Below are 7,533 nucleotides of genomic sequence, written 5' to 3'. Positions count from 1 at the left end.
CAGTACATCCGAAGCCATCACTCACACCTACAAATTCGATAATGTGGAGTGCTCTCACTTCCCATATCTAAAACCGATATCCTCGCCGGTCCATCCACATAATGTATCGGGCCCAGCATCCGGTGCAGCCTACCTAAAGCGCATACCATACACACGTTTTAATTAGGAACCGCCATCATCATCGGAGCATTGACCATCTTCGGGAGAGAGATCTTCATCATCCTTGCCAGTCCGGACTTCTGTTGACGCCACCACGGCGCCCAACGGCGCCACCGCCCTGCGCTCGTCTGTCCAGACGCGAAGACTATGAAAGATCTGTCGTGCATAGCACCTGCCAACCAGGCATGACTCAGCATAGCACCTGTCGGCCACGCATGACTTGGCAACTCCACCGAAGCTCTGTGCAAGACGAAGCTGCTCCACCTCCTGCCTCTATCTTCCAGCGCTGCTCCACAAACGATGCTCTCAAGAGAGAAACGACACCGTAGTATCGCCATCGTCTGATCTGGAAGATCAGATTCTAGGGTTTCCCCCGAAGCAACACGAGTGGGTTGACAACAGTTACACGATGATGCCTTCATCAAGGTAACGACACAAAACACCGCCGTCGCCCATCAACGGCTCAGTTTTCACCGGCAACTATGTCTCCCCGACTCGTAGCCGAGACTAGATGACGAATCTCGAGATCCGACCACCCAGCCACTTGCCGACTATCTCTGGCGGAAGAGATGACCACCACCGCCGGCTACACCGGCCAGAGCAGATCTGACCAGTGGTGCCGTCGACGCAACCAGCAGGCCTTCCATGCCGCCGCCGCCGTCCAAAGGCAGATAGCGCGCCGCACGCCCGAACAGGTCTGGCCTCCGAACCCGCCGCCCGCGCCGCCTCCGACGCCGCCGCACCGCAGCCGTCGCCATCGTGCCGATCGGATCGGGCGCGCCTCCGTACGAATCGGGCCCTGCCCAACTCTAGAGACACTGGAGAGAGGTGATGTCCTCTGCCACCGCCGGCAGCCCCCGGACTTAGGCCGGCGGCGTCCCTCGACGGCGAGGGAGGGAGGAGAGGAGGGAGTGCGGAGTGGCGGCGGCTAGGTTTTTGGGCGCCGTCCGAGTCACCCTAGCAGCGCGGGGGGGGGGGGGGGGGGTTCATTACTACGAGTCCATTTCCACGTTTTATGGAAGAAAATTATAATAAGAGACTAACTGAAATAAGTATAGGTCACCAAGATTTGGCACCTCGGGTTTGCTTGGTTGTCAGGAGAGATTGTTTGCTCTGCAGTTGCTCCTAGGGCATCATGTTGGCTCGGGCTGGCCTCTAATCTGCTGCAGCTGCCTAACACTTTGATCAACCAGGTTCGCGTTTAAGTATGCACATGCCAAAGTAACGAGTCCCAACAACCTTGCTGAAGATGTGCTGGTACCATGTTCTCCTTTCCAAAAGCTAGAATTAAACTGTTTTATATGAGTAATAGCACAGAATCTATAGATTTTCCTTTGTTTCACAAAACTGGTATTGGGTGACTCTGTGTAATTGAGTTGTAATACTTTGTTGTTGTTTTTTAATTATTGAAAATACCGTAGAACGACTGTTCTACGGTTCCGGTTAAAAAAAATAGTGCGCCAAATTTATGCATCAATGTGAAGTTCTTTTTGATGATGCAAGATATTAATCGGGAGAGTTGTAATACTTTATAGGGCTTCTTTGGTCCGCAAGCCTTTGAAATCTAAGGGCATCTCCAGCCGCGCCCCAGGAAGGCCTCCCTAGGTGTTTTTTTTGCGCCGGCGCCAAAAAATCGGCCCAGTCACGTCCCCAGGAGCCCGATTTTCGCCGGCCTGGGCCAAAAACAGCGCCGGCGGACCTAGGCCGAACCCGGCGCGCTGGGGGGCGCCCGAGGGCGCCGGGCGAATTTTTTTGGCGCGAAAAAGCCGCAGGCCCGCCGCGTCAGCGACACGGCTCTCTTCTCACCCCTTCGTCGTCCTCATCGCCTCGTTTCCCGCAGCGAATCAATGCCAAAGCTACCGCGCTGCCGCGCCGGTCAGCCTGCGCCATTGATGCCTCACAGGCGGCGCAGTGAAGGCCGGACGACGCGCGTCCCTCGCCCGCCACGCGTACACACGGCGGCCACGCGTACGGGCGGCGTCTCGGCCTATATAAGACGCGCACCAGCGTGCTTGGCGATCACACTCTCTCGCCGTCGTCGTTCCTCCTCTCCTCTCTCTCGCCGTCTCCAGTTCATCACCCATGGCCGAGCGCTTCCCTGGTGACGGCGCGGCGGCGAACGGCTTCGGCCGCCGCCATCTCCACGAAGATGAGGCTCGCCTCCTTTACGAGGCCGGGTACCCGGTCCCACCGAACATGCGGGTGCCCGGCGTGTGGAGGATCAGCGCCGGCGGCGTGCCGGTGCCACCACCACCCACCGGGGCGGCGCGGCGTGCGGAGATCGCACGCATCCGCGTGTCCCTGCCGCGGGCGGCGAGGGAGGGGCCACGGTACGTCCCTGACAGCCCGCTCTGGGAGCCCTACTTCCGCCGCCGTCACGCCGAGCAGCTCGAGGCCACCAACGGCGTCGTGCCCTCCGGCAGGCTCAACTCCAATGGCCGGCGCCGGTGGTGGGGCGTGCCCGGGCGCACGTTGGAGGCCGTCCTCGAGTACATCGAGGGCGGCAACACGCCGCGCCTCGAGTACCCCGCTCCCCCGTCCTTCTCACGCCGCCGGGGAAGTTCCTGGACCCCGAGGCGCATTGAGACCGGGGGGTCCTCCTCGTCGTCCGGCGGCTCGCCCTGCCTCCGCCCCATCAAGCCGGAGCCCCAGGGCACGCCGGTCAGTGCCCGCACGTGCAGCTCCGGCGTCCGCATCGGCGCCAACGCCTCCCCACCCACCGGCCGCTTCGTCCTCGTCGAGCCCAAGCCGGAGCCCGTCCTCCCCGCGGAGTAGGAGGAGATAGCCCGGCGCGGCATCTCCGACGAGGACGCCCTGCGGTGGGCGCGGGACGACTACCTCCGCGACGAGATGGTCCGGCAGCGCCAGGCCCTGGAGGAGATCGCCGCCCGCAAGCGTGGGCGCGAGGACGAGCACGGCGTCGTGGTCCTCGACAGCGACGACGACGACGATGCCCCCGGACCGTCCAACCCGCCGCCCCAACCGGGGGAGGGATGCAGCAGGGACGGCGGAGGCGCAGGCGGGGGCGGCGACGACGACGACGGCGGCGGTGGTGACTACACGCGGTTCTACATCCTCTCGGCATGTAAACCGCGTGGGCGGGCGGCGAGGCGGGCGGCGAGGGAGACGGCGTGGGTAGCCCGCGGAAGTTTTTTTTTCTTTTTTGTAAAATATGTTTAAGTTTGAACAAACTCGCCGATGTTTGCGTTAAATTTCAGTCGTGTTTGCGCCGTATTTGAATTTAAAAAAAACGTGGGCGCCGCGACTGGGGGGCATCACGCCCCCAGTGCGTGGTTTAGCGCCGGCGCGCCCTCAGGGGGCGATTTTTTGCCCCTCCTGAGGGGCCAACGCCTGGAGATGCCCTAAGAACATGCAGAACACTAGAATATCATAGAAATGCATACGCAAAGTAGAGTATTAAGGAAACACCTCTCTTTTTTTTTGTAAATTTAGATGTTTGGTTCAGATGAATAGAGAAAACACAGTCGTATTAAAAGTCAACCTACATGCAAAATATAATTAGGATTGGGGATATAAATGGGCGTGATAAACGGCACCAGAAACCCGTTTAAATTTTTTTGTTAGCTCGATAGTTCATTTTCTCAGGAAAGAAATGTTCTTGAACTGTTAGATCGATAAGTGGACTTAAACGATGCGCCGTTTAGATCCCTAATTTGGATGTTAGTATGACACTGAAGATCTTGTTCTTGTAGTTTTTTGTGTAGTAATTATAAAATTAGTTTAGTGGGAATTGTAAATTCTTGAGTTTTCATTTTGGAATCAAATAAAAATTACCACAATTTTTTTTGCTCCAATCCTTTGAGCCGGACGAATGAATGGTGTGACGAACTGAAGATCTCCTATTATGTGTTTCTATTGAGTTTTCCTATATGAACAAAAAAGGAGGCACCGACCCAACAAAAAATATAAAAGTCAAAATCCGACGCACACAATAGCTGAGCTTGGGACGAATCACATTTCAGTGTAAGTTCTTTGTGACGTTGTACCCATCATTTAGACATTGCACATTAAGTTTTACATGTACTATAGACCAACCGTCTCGTCTTAAGGATTCTGCTTCCTATATAATCTCCTCTTCTTCACACGTTCGAATACCTGACCTCCCCTAGAACCTGTCGTGATTCTTTATGATTTTGTTATACACTTGATCACATACTCGGGACCCAAGCGTGCATACGTATGATAAGAAAAGACAATGAAGAGTTCCAAGAATATGACCGAACAATGCTTAGGAATCAGGCCGGGTAATATTCACTGGTTTCAGCACAATAAATTTAAGGAAGATGCATGGGAAACATGTGTAGTTTCAACTTAGAATTGTGAGGCATTAGAATAACCTATCGAGTAAGTGCCCGTTTTACAAGAAATGCAATACACACCGTCTGTAGTTCAGCGGGATAAAGCCGTGACTTCGACAAACTCCAAATAGGGTTGGCACAAACTCATTGTTTCTAGAAAAGAAGGAAAAGCTTTACACACACATACGTCCATCCATACAGACAAGAGAGGCCATACTGTTGTACATGTGCTGTGTGCATCCTTCTTTGAGTTGTACGCGGTGTTCTGAACCAATGTACGTGCATGCCTGGAGTGAGAGTAGTCACAACTTTTAAGATCTCCTTTGGTTCATAGGATAGGAAAGTCATAGGAATAGGAAAGTCATAGAAAATGAGATGACATATATCTGAAATTCTATGAATAGGAATAGAAAAGAAGGTACCCTTTGGTTCACATCATAGAATTTTTTCCATTGAGTCTAGGTTAATATTTATTTTCATATGAAATGTGGAGGATAGGAAGAATTCTCCATAGAAATATGATTCTATTCTTACAAACCAAAGGGCTCTAAAGGAATTTTTCTTATACAAATCCTATTCTATGGGATTCCTACAAAATTCCTACAAACCAAAGCAGCCCTAAAGTTATAATGGAGTCAAGTGCGGGATGTGTGAGCGTCTGCACCTGTATTGTGTTAAAATAATTAAATTGATGAAGCTTACACATACTCCCTCTGTAATAATTTAAATAATTATAAGACGTTTCATACTCCCTTTGTAAAACGTTTAGGGGGTACGTACGTGCTTATTCGCCGCGGGATGAGCTGAAGTGGGACTTCCGCTGAAGCGCATGTGGCCGTCCCAGCATCGCCGGATCTCTTGAACGCGGTTCGTTCACCGCTTCACTGCCCGCGTGCCGTGCCGCCAAACCCCAACCACCATGTTCTTATCTTACTTGGGTTTGTGCCGATCCATCCCCACTCGCTCACTTCTCCACCTCGCCAGGCCGCCGACAAGGCACCTACGCCTACTCATCCCCCACCCCACCACCCTAGAGCAGTGCGGTGTACCACGATACACTCTCAGCGAGGAGGCGATGGGTTGTGGGGCCTGAGCCCTGCGGCGGTGATGGCGCTGGTGGCGCTGCTCGGGATTGGCGTCGTGGCATACATCGTCGGCCCGCCGCTGGTGACTACTGCTCTAGTTTTTATTTGTGGAAATATTTTCTTATGTTTATTGTTCTCTCCACACTCTATAATTAGTTTTTATCCATGATATACTCTGTTTTGTCAGTAGTTTAACTAAGTAGATCAGTTACTTTTCTCCTTGTTTACAGTTAGTCTTGACTTGGATACTATCCTACCTCTTAAATATCTAAATTCTTAAATAAATAAACATGGTAAATTGCTAGTCTACCTCTGAAGTCATAATCATACTATGCAGTATCATTATAAAACCAGTCCATAAGCTCTACGTCTAAAATCATACTCCTTTTTCTTTCGATAACTCCATAGTATTTTAGAAGCATCATAAACATAGGCACTTTGTTAAGTATGTCCTTATCATAAGCAATTGAACATGTCAAATGAAACTCCCAAGGGCACTTGTATTCCATAGCCATATTTTGCAATTATCTGGTATCACTTTAACTGGTTATTATTGCTTTTGATGTTTCCAGACTGTGCCAAACAGTTCGTAGAGGTCAAGAGTGGTGCTTCCAGTGAAGAAACAGAGTTACTGATGGACGAGCTAAAGCAGAGAGAGGAAAAAGCAACAGAAGCTCGGCAATAAGCGGATGTAAAATTGCTCGAGGCCAAAAAACTAGCTTCACGGTATCAAAAGGAAACTGACAGATGCAGTTCAGGTATGGATACATGTGAAGAAGCTAGGGAAAATTTAGCAGAGTCGTTGCTCGGCCAAAGGAAATTAACTGCTTTGTGGGAGAAAAGGGCTCGGGAACTCAGATGGAAACCCGTGAAACCACACCAAAATGATTAATGAACACTGAAGGATGGTGGTGAGTACAACATGCAAACCAATAGAGATCTCATTACAAACACGCTTCCTCGGTGATAGAGGTAAGGAAAAAAAGTTTCACTCCTGGTGACCTTGTCTCACTTTGCGCCACGACGAGCCCCCTTGTCCATAGTTAATTTATATTAGGTTTGTAGTATACGTCCATAGCTGCTTGTCAACATTGTGTTAAAATGGACATAGATTGACAAGACAAATTACATGTATGTCTTGAAATGGTGATCAGTTTCTTGGTTGTGCATGAATGATGGTATTGGAGGGGGAATTGCTCTTATTTGTACGATCTGCTAGACTGGATAGTTGTTTGATGAGTGGTGAACTCGCCCCCTCCCTCCCCCAAAAAAATTCTCATGATAGTTACTAGAGATAGTATTTTGGCCAAGTGACTATCGAAGGCACAGGGAGCTCGACTCCCAAAGACTTGTCCAAACCCTGTACTTTTTCATTTGAACTGTGCATGGCATTGTGATATGGACAACTTATGTGCTCATGCATTCTTTCTTCCAGAACTTCCGTACACTCCTTTTCTGCTCGACGAAGAATTCAAGTTTTCAGCCAAACATGCGCACAGTAAATGAAAAGTCTCCCACAGTAAATGAAATGCCCGGCTTTTCCAACTCTCGGAACATGGGCAGAGTTCAACCTCTTACATAAACTCTTCATGTTCTTCTCTACCACACGGCACGTCTTAGAAGTAGAGTATTTGTTGCTGTCTCTTCCTCATGAATTGGAATTGTAGGCTAGAACAGTATTGCTCAAGTGTGTTAGGAATGATAGGCAATAGGACTACCGGAAACAGCAGGTCACCAGCAGTCCGTGTGCACAAAGTGTTGTGTATGTCAGAGATACATCTCCATGCAACCAAGCTACTAGTAACATCCAGATCCAGGAAACAGGCTCGATGGCGAAGATGGAATTAACGAGAAGATGTGGAGCCTCAAGGAATGTGGAGGTACTCACACGCAAAAAAACTAACCGCCGGCAGCAGAAAAAAAACATGGTCCTTCCTAGTGCATCCTGTTTAGTAGGGTTAGTCGCCCAT

General features: G+C 50.6%; 1 pseudogene; it reads left to right on the top strand.

The window, feature by feature from the left end:
• The first annotated feature begins 728 nt into the window (after positions 1-728).
• On the top strand, positions 729-6,595 carry LOC147973048 (uncharacterized; annotated as a pseudogene).
• The last annotated feature ends 938 nt before the right edge of the window (positions 6,596-7,533 follow it).

Source organism: Triticum urartu, chromosome 5A, assembly GCF_056163025.1.
Source record: "Triticum urartu cultivar PI428250 chromosome 5A, HENAU_Tu73, whole genome shotgun sequence".
NCBI lineage: Eukaryota > Viridiplantae > Streptophyta > Magnoliopsida > Poales > Poaceae > Triticum > Triticum urartu.
The sequence above is the reverse complement of the archived record's forward strand: the minus strand, read 5'-3'. Positions and strand labels throughout refer to the sequence as shown.